The sequence below is a fragment of the Pseudophryne corroboree genome, chromosome 4 (genome assembly GCF_028390025.1).
Source record: "Pseudophryne corroboree isolate aPseCor3 chromosome 4, aPseCor3.hap2, whole genome shotgun sequence".
In the NCBI taxonomy this organism is placed as follows: Eukaryota; Metazoa; Chordata; class Amphibia; order Anura; family Myobatrachidae; genus Pseudophryne; species Pseudophryne corroboree.
The window spans coordinates 518,908,367-518,926,021 of record NC_086447.1 but is presented as its reverse complement, the minus strand read 5'-3'; the positions used below and the strand labels follow the sequence as shown (position 1 = coordinate 518,926,021).

Below are 17,655 nucleotides of genomic sequence, written 5' to 3'. Positions count from 1 at the left end.
CCGCACAACGTCATCACCACATGTGGTGAAAATATGTTGCGTGGGTGAGGCCAGGAAGGCCCCACGAAGAAAATTCAACTAGGTCGAATTCTACACTTCCTGAAAACAGGAGTGTTTTGAGCCTAAAATTGGGGTTCTTTAAGGTTTTAAGTTTCGGCCCTGTAGAATTTCTTCCGAAAAGAATTGACTTCAGTTCCTGAAGTCCAGATTGTCAAGGGAGTATTGCATATACACCCCTTTTTGTGCCTCTAGTGGCACCGTGGGATCTCAACATAGTGTTGGGATTCCTTAAAATCATATTGGTTTGAACCGCTCAAATCTGTGGATTTGAAATATATCACATGGAAAGTGAACAAGCTGTTGACCAATATCTCACATGGACAGTGACCATGCTGTTGGTCCTGGCCTCGGCCAGGCGATTGTCAGAATGGGCGGCTTTGTCTTACAAAAGCCCATATTTAAATTTCCATTCGGACAGGGCAGAACTGGGACTCGTCTCCAGTTTTCTTCCTAAGGGGGTGTCAGGTTTTTCACCTGAAACAACCTATTATGGTGCCTGCGGCTTCTAGGGACTTGGAGGACTCCAAGTTAATAGACGTTGTCAGGACCCTAAAAATATATATATATATATATATATATATAGTTTAGGACGGCTGGAGTCAGAAAGTCTGACTTGCTGTTTATATTGTATGCACCCAACAAGATGGGTGCTCCTGCGTCTAAACAGACGATTGCACGTTGGATCTGTAGCACAATCCAACTTGCACATTCTGTGGCAGGCATGCCACAGCCTAAATCTGTAAAGGCCCACTCCACTAGGAAAGTGGGCGCATCTTGGGCGGCTGCCCGAGGGGTCTCGGCATTACAACTTTGCCGAGCAGCTACGTGGTCAGGGGAGAACACGTTTGTAAAAATTTACAAATTTGATACTCTGGCTAAGGAGGACCTGGAGTTCTCTCATTCGGTGCTGCAGAGTCATCCGCACTCTCCCGCCCGTTTGGGAGCTTTGGTATAATCCCCATGGTCCTGACGGAGTCCCCAGCATCCACTAGGACGTTAGAGAAAATAAGAATTTACTTACCGATAATTCTATTTCTCGTAGTCCGTAGTGGATGCTGGGCGCCCATCCCAAGTGCGGATTGTCTGCAATGCTTGTACATAGTTATTGTTACAAAAATCGGGTTATTCTTGTTGTGAGCCATCTTTTCAGAGGCTACTTCGTTTTGTTATCATACTGTTAACTGGGTTCAGATCACAAGTGGTACGGTGTGATTGGTGTGGCTGGTATGAGTCTTACCCGGGATTCAAGATCCTTCCTTATTGTGTACGCTCGTCCGGGCACAGTACCTAACTGAGGCTTGGAGGAGGGTCATAGGGGGAGGAGCCAGTACACACCATGTGACCTAAAAGCTTTTTTAGATGTGCCTTGTCTCCTGCGGAGCCCGCTATTCCCCATGGTCCTGACGGAGTCCCCAGCATCCACTACGGACTACGAGAAATAGAATTATCGGTAAGTAAATTCTTATTATTTCACCCCTGGTCAGCACTTATGAAAGACATGATTTTAGTGGGTTTTAAACAGAACTAAACATAGAAACTTATTAGCAAGGGATGCATATTTTAAGTGCCGGATTGATTCATATGCTCCTAAACCTGAAAAGGGATAGTTTCATATATCAACTATAAAAGTAAAATATATTACTCAGTGTTACTTTTCACTACAATGTAAAGTTTTACTAGTCCACTTCATTACATCTTCAGTTCCTTGGTATGGTGTCCTAATGGAATCTGAGACTGCTGTGATCTTTGTAGCATTGGCCCTGTCCCTGGATATGAATCTACCAATTCACACTGTGTTTTTGTACGGTAAGTTTACAAACTACCATTATCTGTCTGTCCTAACATGTTAAATTGGCACAGAAGACTGAACGATCATGGTAACTGCATACCTCCCAACATCTGCTACACACAACATGGGACATTGCGTGTGCGCAACAGAAAAGAGGTGTGGTCTCACTAGTATGGGGGCATGGCCTCACTCCATCCCTGGTTTCATCACTCAGGGAGTGTGCCCAACACTCCCGGAGATGCTGGGATGCCTCCAGGGACTGTTCCTATAATGTGTAGATGCCATGCTCATGCACACCATCTATTTAGCCTATGATTGTGACCGCTCCAAGTGTTCCCCCGGGACTGTCCTGCCCAAAGCGGGACAGTTGTGAGGTATGTAATTGTTTACAGTTCAGTAATGTGCATCCTATGATACACTGTATTCATCAATTGCTCTTTAACTTACTGTATTTTCATTAAGAACTTGGTTCTATTTTAAAGAGACAATACTGCAGTGACATTGGCATTTCTATAATGGGTGCAATGTGTACAGTGCACACGGACCCCTGGGTGAAGGGGCCCACACTTCACACAATGCATCCCTGTTTTCTCTAACGTCCTAGTGGATGCTGGGGACTCCGAAAGGACCATGGGGAATAGCGGCTCCGCAGGAGACTGGGCACAAAAGTAAAAGCTTTAGGACTACCTGGTGTGCACTGGCTCCTCCCCCTATGACCCTCCTCCAAGCCTTAGTTAGATTTTTGTGCCCGAACGAGAAGGGTGCATACTAAGGGGCTCTCCTGAGCTGCTTAGAGTAAAAGTTTAAAGTAGGTTTTTTATTTTCAGTGAGACCTGCTGGCAACAGGCTCACTGCACCGAGGGACTAAGGGGAGAAGAAGCGAACTCACCTGCGTGCAGAGTGGATTGGGCTTCTTAGGCTACTGGACATTAGCTCCAGAGGGACGATCACAGGCCCAGCCATGGATGGGTCCCAGAGCCGCGCCGCCGGCCCCCTTACAGAGCCAGAAGACTGAAGAGGTCCGGAAAATCGGCGGCAGAAGACGTCCTGTCTTCAATAAGGTAGCGCACAGCACCGCAGCTGTGCGCCATTGCTCTCAGCACACTTCACACTCCGGTCACTGAGGGTGCAGGGCGCTGGGGGGGGCGCCCTGAGACGCAATAAAAATACCTTTTTTGGCAAAAAATACATCACATATAGCTCCTGGGCTATATGGATGCATTTAACCCCTGCCAATTTTTCCATTAAAAAGCGGGAGAAAGGCCGCCGAGAAGGGGGCGGAGCCTATCTCCTCAGCACACTGGCACCATTTTTTCCTCACAGCTCCGTTGGAGGAAGGCTCCCTGACTCTCCCCTGCAGTCCTGCACTACAGAAACAGGGTAAAACAAGAGAGGGGGGGCACTAATTTGGCAGATAAATATATACAGCAGCTATATCAGGGAAAAACACTTATATAAGGTTATCCCTATATATATATATAGCGCTCTGGTGTGTGCTGGCAAACTCTCCCTCTGTCTCCCCAAAGGGCTAGTGGGGTCCTGTCCTCTATCAGAGCATTCCCTGTGCGTGTGCTGTGTGTCGGTACGTTGTGTCGACATGTATGAGGAGGAAAATGGTGTGGAGGCGGAGCAATTGCCTGTGTTAGTGATGTCACCCCCTAGGGAGTCGACACCTGACTGGATGGTCTTATGGAAAGAATTACGTGATAGTGTCAGCACTTTACAAAAGACTGTTGACGACATGAGACAGCCGGCAAATCAGTTAATACCTGTACAGGCGTCTCAAACACCGTCAGGGGCTATAAAACGCCCGTTACCTCAGGTCGATACAGACACTGACACGGACACGGACTCCAGTGTCGACGGTGAGGAAACAAACGTATTTTCCAGTAGGGCCACACGTTACATGATCACGGCAATGAAGGAGGTTTTGAACATTTCTGATACTACAAGTACCACAAAAAAGGGTATTATGTGGGGTGTGAAAAAACTACCCGTAGTTTTTCCTGAATCAGATGAATTAAATGAGGTGTGTGATGAAGCGTGGGTTTCCCCCCGATAAAAAACTGCTAATTTCTAAAAAATTATTGGCATTATACCCTTTCCCGCCAGAGGTTAGGGCACGTTGGGAAACACCCCCTAGGGTAGATAAGGCGCTCACACGCTTATCAAAACAAGTGGCGTTACCGTCTCCTGATACGGCCGCCCTCAAGGAACCAGCTGATAGGAAGCTGGAAAATATCCTAAAAAGTATATACACACATACTGGTATTATACTGCGACCAGCAATCGCCTCAGCCTGGATGTGCAGTGCTGGGGTGGCTTGGTCGGATTCCCTGACTGAAAATATTGATACCCTGGACAGGGACAATATATTATTGACTATAGAGCATTTAAAGGATGCATTTCTATATATGCGTGATGCACAGAGGGATATTTGCACTCTGGCATCAAGAGTAAGTGCGATGTCCATTTCTGCCAGAAGAGGGTTATGGACGCGACAGTGGTCAGGTGATGCGGATTCCAAACGGCATATGGAAGTATTGCCGTATAAAGGGGAGGAGTTATTTGGGGTCGGTCTATCGGACCTGGTGGCCACGGCAACGGCTGGGAAATCCACCTTTTTACCCCAGGTCACCTCTCAGCAGAAAAAGATACCGTCTTTTCAGGCTCAGTCCTTTCGTCCCCATAAGGGCAAGCGGGCAAAAGGCCACTCATATCTGCCCCGGGGCAGAGGAAGGGGAAAAAGACTGCAGCAGACAGCCTCTTCCCACGAACAGAAGCCCTCCCCCGCTTCTGCCAAGTCCTCAGCATGACGCTGGGGCCTTACAAGCGGACTCAGGCACGGTGGGGGCCCGTCTCAAGAATTTCAGCGCGCAGTGGGCTCACTCGCAAGTGGACCCCTGGATCCTGCAGGTAGTATCTCAGGGGTACAAATTGGAATTCGAGACGTCTCCCCCTCGCCGGTTCCTGAAGTCTGCTTTACCAACGTCTCCCCCCGACAGGGAGGCGGTATTGGAAGCCATTCACAAGCTGTATTCCCAGCAGGTGATAATCAAGGTACCCCTCCTACAACAGGGAAAGGGGTATTATTCCACGCTGTTTGTGGTACCGAAGCCGGACGGCTCGGTGAGACCCATTTTAAATCTGAAATCCTTGAACACTTACATAAAAAGGTTCAAGTTCAAGATGGAGTCACTCAGAGCAGTGATAGCGAACCTGGAAGAAGGGGACTATATGGTGTCTCTGGACATCAAGGATGCTTACCTCCATGTCCCAATTTGCCCTTCTCACCAAGGGTACCTCAGGTTTGTGGTACAGAACTGTCACTATCCGTTTCAGACGCTGCCGTTTGGATTGTCCACGGCACCCCGGGTCTTTACCAAGGTAATGGCCGAAATGATGATTCTTCTTCGAAGAAAAGGCGTCTTAATTATCCCTTACTTGGACGATCTCCTGATAAGGGCAAGGTCCAGAGAACAGTTAGAGGTCGGAGTAGCACTATCTCAAGTAGTACTACGACAGCACGGATGGATTCTAAATATTCCAAAATCGCAGCTGATTCCGACGACACGTCTGCTGTTCCTAGGGATGATTCTGGACACAGTACAGAAAAAGGTGTTTCTCCCGGAGGAGAAAGCCAGGGAGTTATCCAACCTAGTCAGGAACCTCCTAAGACCAGGCCAAGTGTCAGTGCATCAATGCACAAGGGTCCTGGGAAAGATGGTGGCTTCTTACGAAGCGATTCCATTCGGCAGATTCCACGCAAGAACTTTTCAGTGGGATCTGCTGGACAAATGGTCCGGATCGCATCTTCAAATGCATCAGCGGATAACCCTGTCTCCAAGGACAAGGGTGTCTCTCCTGTGGTGGTTACAGAGTGCTCATCTCCTAGAGGGCCGCAGATTCGGCATTCAGGATTGGGTCCTGGTGACCACGGATGCCAGCCTGAGAGGCTGGGGAGCAGTCACACAGGGAAAAAATTTCCAGGGCTTGTGGTCAAGCATGGAAACGTCACTTCACATAAATATCCTGGAACTAAGGGCCATTTACAATGCCCTAAGTCAGGCAAGGCCTCTGCTTCAGGGTCAGCCGGTGTTGATCCAGTCGGACAACATCACGGCAGTCGCCCACGTAAACAGACAGGGCGGCACAAGAAGCAGGAGGGCAATGACGGAAGTTGCAAGGATTCTTCGCTGGGCGGAAAATCATGTGATAGCACTGTCAGCAGTGTTCATTCCGGGAGTGGACAACTGGGAAGCAGACTTCCTCAGCAGACACGATCTTCACCCGGGGGAGTGGGGACTTCACCCAGAAGTCTTCCACATGATTGTGAACCGTTGGGAAAAACCAAAGGTGGACATGATGGCGTCCCGCCTCAACAAAAAACTGGACAGATATTGCGCCAGGTCAAGGGACCCTCAGGCAATAGCTGTGGACGCTCTGGTAACACCGTGGGTGTACCAGTCAGTATATGTGTTCCCTCCTCTGCCTCTCATACCCAAGGTACTGAGAATCATAAGAAGGAGAAGTGTAAAGACTATACTCGTGGCTCCGGATTGGCCAAGAAGGACTTGGTACCCGGAAATTCAAGAGATGCTCACGGAAGACCCGTGGCCTCTACCTCTAAGAAAGGACCTGCTCCAGCAGGGACCATGTCTGTTCCAAGACTTACCGCGGCTGCGTTTGACGGCATGGCGGTTGAACGCCGGATTCTGAAGGAAAAAGGCATTCCAGATGAAGTCATCCCTACCCTGATCAAAGCCAGGAAGGATGTAACTGTGCAACATTATCACCGTATTTGGCGTAAATATGTTGCGTGGTATGAGGCCAGGAAGGCCCCTACAGAGGAATTTCAACTGGGTCGATTCCTGCATTTCCTGCAAACAGGACTGTCTATGGGCCTCAAATTAGGGTCCATTAAGGTTCAAATTTCGGCCCTGTCAATATTCTTCCAAAAAGAACTAGCTTCAGTTCCTGAAGTTCAGACGTTTGTCAAGCGGGTACTGCATATACAGCCTCCTTTTGTGCCTCCAGTGGCACCTTGGGATCTCAATGTAGTTTTGGGATTCCTAAAATCACATTGGTTTGAACCACTCACCACTGTGGACTTAAAATATCTCACATGGAAAGTGGTAATGCTGTTAGCCTTGGCTTCAGCCAGGCGTGTCTCAGAATTGGCGGCTTTATCCTATAAAAGCCCTTACCTAATTTTTCATACGGACAGGGCAGAATTGAGGACTCGTCCTCAATTTCTCCCGAAGGTGGTTTCAGCATTTCACTTAAACCAGCCTATTGTGGTGCCTGCGGCTACTAGGGACTTGGAGGATTCCAAGTTGCTGGACGTAGTCAGGGCCCTGAAAATATATGTTTCCAGGACGGCTGGAGTCAGAAAATCTGACTCGCTGTTTATCCTGTATGCACCCAACAAGCTGGGTGCTCCTGCTTCTAAGCAGACGATTGCTCGTTGGATTTGTAGTACAATTCAGCTTGCACATTCTGTGGCAGGCCTGCCACAGCCAAAATCTGTAAAAGCCCATTCCACACGGAAAGTGGGCTCATCTTGGGCGGCTGCCCGAGGGGTCTCGGCTTTACAACTTTGCCGAGCAGCTACTTGGTCAGGGGCAAATACGTTTGCAAAATTCTACAAATTTGATACCCTGGCTGAGGAGGACCTGGAGTTCTCTCATTCGGTGCTGCAGAGTCATCCGCACTCTCCCGCCCGTTTGGGAGCTTTGGTATAATCCCCATGGTCCTTTCGGAGTCCCCAGCATCCACTAGGACGTTAGAGAAAATAAGAATTTACTTACCGATAATTCTATTTCTCATAGTCCGTAGTGGATGCTGGGCGCCCATCCCAAGTGCGGATTGTCTGCAATACTTGTACATAGTTATTGTTACAAAAATCGGGTTATTATTGTTGTGAGCCATCTTTTCAGAGGCTCCTCTGTTATCATGCTGTTAACTGGGTTCAAATCACAAGTTGTACGGTGTGATTGGTGTGGCTGGTATGAGTCTTACCCGGGATTCAAAATCCTTCCTTATTGTGTACGCTCGTCCGGGCACAGTATCCTAACTGAGGCTTGGAGGAGGGTCATAGGGGGAGGAGCCAGTGCACACCAGGTAGTCCTAAAGCTTTTACTTTTGTGCCCAGTCTCCTGCGGAGCCGCTATTCCCCATGGTCCTTTCGGAGTCCCCAGCATCCACTACGGACTATGAGAAATAGAATTATCGGTAAGTAAATTCTTATTTTATTACTTACCTTCCAGAATCCCACATTGGAGCTGCAGCTGCGGTGAAAAATTAACCAGCAAAATGGCCGCTGCGCATTCGCAGTAGGGTATTAGTCTATGGAACATGGAGGGTGCCATGTTTCTGGAGGCCTGCAAATTGTTCCAGAGTCTACTGTGCCGCAAAGAGGAGGGGGCCCACCTAGAGTCTGCACATATGCCCCCTCCTCTGTTTATCTCCTCAGTGCAGTGGTATTCTTTCTAAGTGCACTGGAGCTGACATGATGTAACCACACATACATGCTCATCAGTTTTGTCCTCTGGGTGAGTCCCCAGAGGGAAGATGAGGGTGGTCACTGTGGGAAGCGCAGCGGAAAGGTTCATGTCATTAGCTTTTACTCATGGCACAGTGGGAATGCGAAGCGTAGGTAGAGTCAAGTGCTGATTCTCTAATAACACTAGTCTATACCTATGTTTCAGCGACCTGGATGAAAATTGTTGTTCTGTCAACTTTTGTATACAGGTTGAGTATCCCATATCCAAAATGCTTGGGACCAGAAGTATTTTGGATATCGGATTTTTCCATATTTTGGAATAATTGCATACTATAATGAGATATCATGGTGATGGGACCTAAGTCTAAGTACAGAATGCATTTATGTTTCATATATACCTTATACACACAGCCAGAAGGTCATTTTAGCCAATATTTTTAATAACTCTGTTTATTAAACAAAGTTTGTGTACATTCACACAATTAATTTGTGTTTTATATACACCTTATACACACAGTTTGAAGGTCATTTAATACAATATTTTTAATAACTTTGTGAATCAAACAAAGTTTGTGTACAGAGCCATCAGAAAACAAAGGTTTCACTATCTCACTCTCAAAAAATTCAGTATTTCGGAATATTTGGATATGGGATACTCAACCTGTATTAATTCAGAATAAGACACTTGAAATGTTCTGTCACGTCATGTTTTTTAGATACAAACAAAAATATCTTAAATCATTTCAGGATGCTTAAATATTTACAATGCCATCTGGAAACAAACGTGTACATCCCTTTCTATGCTGTTTTTATTTATAAAAATGAACACTACATTACCAGTTTGCATGTGGACAGATTGCATACAATATGTATTGCTAAAATCCTTATTATGAAAAATGTGTAATATTTCTGATCCAACCCCATTTGTGTTAAGTGGCTGTTAGGAGGATATTAATCAATATTTTAGTCTACATTTGAACCAAATACAATACAAATGTTTACTTTAGGAGATTGTTGTGGTTTATAAGTTGCAGCGGCAGATTGTCTAGTTTGAGTGCGATGTGTGTTTTATTAAATATCTTAAATTTGCCGAATAGTTTTTGCTATATTTGTGAGCGGCTTTTCACTGTGTCTGTCTGTTTACACATTGTTGCTACTAATCAGCAATGGGGGGAATTCCAAATTGATCGCAGCAGGAAATTTTTTAGCAGTTGGGCAAAACCATGGCCCTCATTCCGAGTTGTTCGCTCGTTCTTTTTCATCGCATCGCAGCGATTTTCGCAAACCGCATGCGCAATGTTCGCACTGCGACTGCGCCAAGTAAATTTGCTAAGAAGTTTGGTATTTTACTCACGGCATTACGAGGTTTTTTCTTCGTTCTGGTGATCGTTGTGTGATTGACAGGAAGTGGGTGTTTCTGAGCGGAAACTGGCCGTTTTATGGGAGTGTGTGAAAAAAACGCTGCCGTTTCTGGGAAAAACGCGGGAGTGGCTGGAGAAACGGGGGAGTGTCTGGGCGAACGCTGGGTGTGTTTGTGACGTCAAACCAGGAACGAAACTGACTGAACTGATCGCAGTGGCAGAGTAAGTGTCGAGCTACTCAGAAACTGCTTCGAAATTTCTATTCGCAATTTTGAGAATCTTTCGTTTAAGCTAAGATTAACTCCCAGTAGGCGGCGGCTGTCACAACTGAGGGTTTTGGCTGACAGGAGAAAGCCTCAGTTGTAGGGGCTGAGAGGAACTTGAACCGGGGAGGTTTAATCAGACCCCTGGACATGTAAGTGTTAAAAGGAAACCCGAAGGTGTGACCAGGACAACCAGGTAAAAGTCAAAATAAAAGTTTATTAACAGACTCCGTGTAAACAAACAGCATTCAAGGTAAATAATGGCGATGATAAATAATATGATTCCTGGAGCACTCTGACCATGAAATGGTTACACAGGACACTGGTAGGTAAGAACAGCTGTTACAGTCCTTAGATGGAATAACCTTACCAGGCCTGGCTGTAGTAGTGAAGATATCCAAGGAACATACCAGTAGATGGAACAGATGAAGTTGGTAACTTGAATCAGCTGTTGTAATCGTTGGATGGAAGCAGCCAGGTGGTAAGACACGGAGTGGATGCGGAATGGAATCAGCCAGATGATAAAGTCACTGAATGAATGCTGGGAGGAACCAGCCAGGTGATGAAACACGGAGTGAATATAGTAAGATGCTTGGGAGCGTGGAAACAGAGAAATTGAAGGATGATTACCGGTGGTAATGGATACTGCTGGAAGCAGATGAAATAGCTGGAAGCTGGAAACTGGATCAGCCACGGAGGACTGCAGAGTCAGGCTGCACCGCAGGATGGTAGGCAGGTGCGGGTCTCTTTGGTGGATGCTGGAGACAGGAGCTGGAACCTGGAAACACAACCACAGGAGAGAGACTGGAACAAGGTATGACAAACAAAGCACTGACGATTTCCTGGCCCAGGCACAGGATACGTATACCTGCAGCAATGCAGGCATTGGCTGGGCAATTATGCAGATTTCCAGAGGCAGTGGATTGGAGGAACTGAAACATGTGATTGGATCCAACATGGCTGCGCCCATGTTAGAACTTGGAGGGAAAGCTAGTTTGGAAACCATGTGGAAACATAGCAGTAATGGCGGCGCCGGCCGCAGAGGACAGGAGACGCCAGATTGACAAGTGTATGCTGAGACTCGTGGATGACAGCGGAGGCCGCGGCAGACATGAAGCACCACTCCGACAACCCGCAACTACAACACAGGGGCGGAGACCGCGGAGGACGGGAGACGCCATGCAGGATTCAAACATGGTGGCGCTGCGACAGCGTCTCAGCGTGACAGGAGGGATATGCAGCATGTAGAGACAGATGGGATCCGGCCTTGGAACGCTGAGCCAGCCTCAGGAGACATCTGAAAGGCAAGTAATGGTGTCCAGATACCCGGATCGTGACAGCACCACCCCCCCCTTTAGGAGTGGCCCCAGGACACTTCTTAGGTTTTAAAGGAAACTTCGAGTGGAAATTCCGGACCAAGGCAGGAGCATGGACATCAGACGCATTGGTCCAAGAGCGTTCTTCAGGACCATAGCCCTTCCAGTCAATAATATACTGCTACTGACCGTAACGGAAACGTGAGTCCAGAATCTTGGCCACCTCATACTCGACTCCCCGTTGAGTCTGAACTTTAGGACCTGGAGGAAGTGCAGAATGAAACAGATTCAGGATCAGCGGTTTCAACAAGGAAACATGGAATGTCCTGGGTATTTTTAAGAAGGGAGGTAACTGGAGTCTGTAAGCAACAGGATTGATGACTTGTTCAATTTTAAAAGGACCGATGTAACGAGGAGCAAATTTCATGCTGGGAACTCTCAACCTCAAATTCTTCGTGGACAACCATACTCGATCACCCACCTTGAGAGCAGGAACCGCTGTATGCTTCTTATCGGCAAACTTCTTGTACCTAAATGAGGCTTTAAGCAGGGCTGCGCGGACATTCTTCCAGTTGTTTGAAAACTGATGCAAGGTGACATCCACTGCTGGAACAGAAGTTGCTGGAAGCGGTTGGAATTCTGGAACCTTAGGGTGAAATCCATAGTTGATGAAGAATGGTGTTGAGAAGGATGAGGAATGGTATTGATTGTTGTGGCTAAATTCGGCCCAAGGAAGGAGTTGAACCCAGTCATCTTGGGAGGAAGACACATAAATGCGGAGGAAGGCCTCCAAGTCCTGATTCACCCTCTCGGTTTGACCATTGGTCTGAGGATGGTAAGCTGTAGAAAACTTTAACTTGACTCGGAGGGCTTGACACAAACTTCGCCAAAATTTGGCTACAAATTGTACTCCACGATCGGAGATGATCTCTTCAGGAAGACCGTGAAGTCGGAAGATCTCTTGGATAAACACTTGGGCCAACTTGGAAGCTGACGGGAGACCGGTGAGGGGTATGAAATGTGCCATCTTGGTGAACCGGTCAACTACCACCCAGATGGTATTAAACTTATTGCATATAGGCAGATCTGTAACAAAGTCCATCGACAAATGGGTCACGTTCGACTGGGAACAGATAATGGAACCAGTTGCCCCGCAGGAGACTGGCGGGGAACTTTGTGTTGGGCACACTTTGGGCAAGAGGCAATAAACTCCTTGACGTCCTTCTTCAGAGTTGGCCACCAATAGGACCTAGAGATAAACTCGAGGGTTTTCTGAATGCCTGTATGTCCGGCAAAACGGGAAGCATGGGCCCAATGCATGAGCTTCTTCCTTAACACCGGCTTCACAAAACTTTTCCCTGGAGGGGTCGTAGAGTCCATCCCTACCGTGGAGAATGCCAACGGATTAATAATAGGATGCTTGTCTGAAGAGACTGACTCGTTTTCTTGCTCCCAAGAGCGGGAAAGGGCATCGGCCTTGAGATTCTGAGAGCCCGGACAGAACTGGAGTTTAAAGTCGAACATGGAAAAGAAAAGTGCCCATCTGGCCTGACGGGGGTTAAGACATTGTGCGCCTTTCAGGTATAAAAGATTCTTGTGGTCGGTAAGTATCGTGATTGAATGAGAAGCTCCCTTCAACAGATATCTCCACTCCTCAAGAGCGATCTTGATGGCTAGCAACTCCTGGTCGCCTATGGCATAGTTGCGCTCAGCTGGGGAGAACTTCCGGGAGATGAAACTGCAGGGATGTAGATGGCCATCTTTAGCCCTCTGGGATAACACCGCTCCTACTCCAACGGAGGAGGCATCCACCTCTAAGATAAAAGGAGAGTCGGTGTCGGGCTGTTTCAGAACTGGTGCAGAGATGAAACATTGTTTTAGAAGATCAAAAGCTTGCGTAGCTTCTTCAGACCACTTGGACGGGTTAGCACCCTTCTTGGTTAATGCAGTGATAGGCGCCACAATGGTAGAAAAGTCTCGTATGAACTTTCTGTAATAATTGGCGAACCCTAAGAACCTCTGGACCCCTTTGAGGGTTAAGGGTATCGGCCAATTCTGGATTGCTTGTAGTTTCTCAGGATCCATCTCTAGTCCGGAACCGGACACAATGTAACCTAGGAACAGAATGGATTTAACTTCAAAGACACATTTCTCCAATTTGCAATAGAGATGATTGACACGGAGACGGGACAGAACCTCCTTTACCCAGAAACGATGTTCCTCTAGATTATTGGCAAAGATGAGGATATCATCTAGATAAACCACGACATGGCGGTATAAGATGTCTCTGAAGATCTCATTCACGAAATGCTGGAAGACAGCTGGAGCGTAGCTCAATCCGAAGGGCATGACGAGGTACTCATAATGTCCATCACGGGTGTTAAAAGTGGTCTTCCACTCGTCACCCTCACGGATCCGGATGAGATTGTAGGCACCCCTCAAATCCAACTTTGTAAAGATGGTTGCTCCGCTGACTCTATCGAAGAGCTCTGTAATCAAAGGTAAAGGATACCGGTTCTTGACGGTAATGTCGTTCAGACCTCTGTAATCGATGCACGGTCGCAGACCACCGTCCTTCTTCTTAACGAAGAAGAAGCCTGCGCCAGCTGGGGAAGGAGAAGGTCGGATAAAACCTTTCGCCAGGTTCTCTTTGATGTACTCCTCCATGGAGTGCGTCTCAGGCAGAGACAACGGGTAAGTTCGGCCTCGAGGTGGAACCTTCCCTGGACTGAGATCAATTGGGCAGTCCCATTCTCTATGAGGAGGAAGGATATCAGCAGAAGCCTTACTGAACACGTCCGTGTAGTCTTGATATGGAGGAGGTGGAACATCAGATGACCTGGGGAAAGAAGAACAAACAGGAAGCACTTTGGACAAACAAGTCTTAGCACAGGAGGGACCCCATGCTAGTATTTGCGTAGTCGTCCAGTCAATCGACGGATTGTGGAGACGGAGCCATGGAAGGCCAAAAACCACTGGATGTGTGGCTCTTGGAATCACTAGGAAGGAAATAAATTCTGCATGAAGAACTCCCACTCTCAGACGAACTGGTAGAGTCCTTAGAGAAATAACTGCGTCGAAAATCTTGCTGCCATCTACTGCAGTTAAGGAGATGGACGAAGGAAGTCTCTCGGTGGGTAGGCACCACCGTTTAACATAAGCTTCGGTTATGAAATTCCCAGCTGCTCCGGAATCAAGGAGGGCAATGACGTTGCTGTAATGTTGAGCAATTTGGAGCGAGACTGGGAGATTACAATCATGAGGAGATGGAGAGGAGATCATTACTCCTAGCCGGCCCTCTCCTTGGCGAGCTAGGATTTGGAGTTTCCCGGACGTTTGGGACAGGCATTGATAATGTGAGACGGAGCTGCACAATAGAGACAGAGAGACTCAGAGAGACGTCTTCGGCGCTCAGAGGGAGATAGACGGGAACGGCCAATTTGCATGGGCTCATCCTTGGATGGAGACGGTTGACGAAGAGGAGGAGCAGAAGATTTTGGAGCAGACGATCTTCCTCGCTCGGTTGCTCTATCTCTGAAACGTAGATCAACCTTCGTGCAAAGAGAAATTAGCTCATCCAACTTAGAGGGCAAGTCTCTGGTAGCTAACTCATCCTTGATGCGTTCTGATAAGCCATGCCAGAATGCAGCATACAGGGCCTCGTCGTTCCATGCCAGTTCAGATGCCAGGATTTTGAACTGTATGAGATACTGTCCCACAGTACGTGTTCCCTGGCGTAAACGGAGAATCTCAGATGAGGCAGAGGTTACCCGACCTGGCTCGTCGAAGATGCGCCTGAATGTTGCCACAAAGTCCGTATAGGAGGACAGCAGGGGATCAGACTTCTCCCATAAAGGTGATGCCCAATCAAGGGCTGAGCCGCTGAGAAGGGAAATGATATAGGCAATTTTAGTACGGTCGCTGGGGAAATTGCCAGGCTGAAGCTCAAAGTGGATTTCGCATTGGTTAAGAAATCCCCTGCAGAACCTTGGAGATCCGTCAAATTTTGCTGGCGTAGGGAGATGAAGACGTGCAATAGAAATGGGTAAGGTGGGTGGGGTTACAGCTGGTGTCACTGTTGTGGACGCACCGGACGTGCCAGGTCCACGGAGGGTCGTTTGAATCCCGTCCAGCCGCGTAGAGAGATCCTGGAGACAGCGGATGATGTGACCTTGTGCAGCCTCCTGATGTTCAAGTCGGGCTGCCAGTTCTTGCATCGGCCTGGCCGCTTGATCCTGGTCTCCGGCTGGATCCATATGGTCAGTGCTTACTGTCACAACTGAGGGTTTTGGCTGACAGGAGAAAGCCTCAGTTGTAGGGGCTGAGAGGAACTTGAACCGGGGAAGTTTAATCAGACCCCTGGACATGTAAGTGTTAAAAGGAAACCCGAAGGTGTGACCATGACAACCAGGTAAAATTCAAAATAAAAGTTTATTAACAGACTCCGTGTAAACAAACAGCATTCAAGGTAAATAATGGCAATGATAAATAATATGATTCCTGGAGCACTCTGACCATGAAATGGTTACACAGGACACTGGTAGGTAAGAACAGCTGTTACAGTCCTTAGATGGAATAACCTTACCAGGCCTGGCTGTAGTAGTGAAGATATCCAAGGAACATGCCAGTAGATGGAACAGATGAAGTTGGTAACTTGAATCAGCTGTTGTAATCGCTGGATGGAACCAGCCAGGTGGTAAGACACGGAGTGGATGCGGAATGGAATCAGCCAGATGATAAAGTCACTGAATGAATGCTGGGAGGAACCAGCCAGGTGATGAAACACGGAGTGAATATAGTAAGATGCTTGGGAGCGTGGAAACAGAGAAATTGAAGGATGATTACCGGTGGTAATGGACACTGCTGGAAGCAGATGAAATAGCTGGAAGCTGGAAACTGGATCGGCCACGGAGGACTGCAGAGTCAGGCTGCACCGCAGGATGGTAGGCAGGTGCGGGTCTCTTTGGTGGATGCTGGAGACAGGAGCTGGAACCTGGAAACACAACCACAGGAGAGAGACTGGAACAAGGTATGACAAACAAAGCACTGACGATTTCCTGGCCCAGGCACAGGATACTTATACCTGCAGCAATGCAGGCATTGGCTGGGCAATTATGCAGATTTCCAGAGGCAGTGGATTGGAGGAACTGAAACATGTGATTGGATCCAACATGGCTGCGCCCATGTTAGAACTTGGAGGGAAAGCTAGTTTGGAAACCATGTGGAAACATAGCAGTAATGGCGGCGCCGGCCGCAGAGGACAGGAGACGCCAGATTGACAAGTGTATGCTGAGACTCGTGGATGACAGCGGAGGCCGCGGCAGACATGAAGCACCACTCCGACAACCCGCAACTACAACACAGGGGCGGAGACCGCGGAGGACGGGAGACGCCATGCAGGATTCAAACATGGCGGCGCTGCGACAGCGTCTCAGCGTGACAGGAGGGATATGCAGCATGTAGAGACAGATGGGATCCGGCCTTGGAACGCTGAGCCAGCCTCAGGAGACATCTGAAAGGCAAGTAATGGCGTCCAGATACCCGGATCGTGACAGCGGCTTAGCGTGTGCAATGCTGCTAAAAGCAGCTTGCAAGCGAACAACTCGGAATGAGGGCCCATGTGCACTGCAGGGGAGGCAGATATAACATGTGCAGAGAGAGTTAGATTTGGGTGGGATGAGTTCAATCTGCAATCTAAATTGCAGTGTAAATATAAAGCAGCCAGTATTTACCCTGCACAGAAATAAAATAACCCACCCAAATCTATCTCTCTCTGCAAATGTTATATCTGCCACCCCTGCAGTGCACATGGTTTTGCCCAACTGCTAAAAAATTTCCTGCTGCGATCAACTTGGAATTACCCCCAATAGTCAGATATTTTTGTTTACAGTAAATATACTTTGCTAATGTTATAATATTCCATTCATTCTGGCTCATGTATACTGCTGTTGTGGCACTCAACCAATAATTGTGCAAATTATTTGTAGTTTACTGTAATGGTATGTTATTGTGGTTATTAACATTAATGTAATGATAGGTTTATTTCCATTTTAGACTCCCTTTTTCTCCTCAGTTTTGTGCATGTTTGTGACCATAATTGACATACAGATATATCCAGACTCATTGTTGCGGAGCACGTGCATACGCATCGCGGCAATGACTAGCTGCCTCTGTCTGCGCCTATTCACACCCGTGACCCGTCAATGCAATGCATATGGATCGCGGGTGCGTATAAATGCACGCACATCGCAGCACCCTAGTCGCACCTGCAATGAATATTTGTATTTTTAAATGTGTCTCATATTTATAAAATATATAATACAGTGTCTGACACAAAGTAGTGTCTTGCTGGCTTCCTCCC

At 47.6% G+C, this 17,655-nt stretch overlaps 1 protein-coding gene across 7 annotated transcripts in view; it reads left to right on the top strand.

Annotated features, from left to right (window-relative positions):
• The window catches only part of TBC1D32 (TBC1 domain family member 32), an 851,129-nt gene that overhangs the window by 730,911 nt on the left and 102,563 nt on the right, over positions 1 to 17,655 (top strand). Inside the window, exon 33 of one of the 7 annotated variants that reach the window (XR_010176059.1) lies at positions 1,762 to 1,866. The exons of the other annotated variants lie outside the window; for them this stretch is intronic. The gene's annotated coding sequence lies outside the window, so the exon portion shown is untranslated. The remainder of the gene's footprint in view (positions 1 to 1,761; positions 1,867 to 17,655) is intronic. 7 annotated transcript variants of the gene reach the window in all.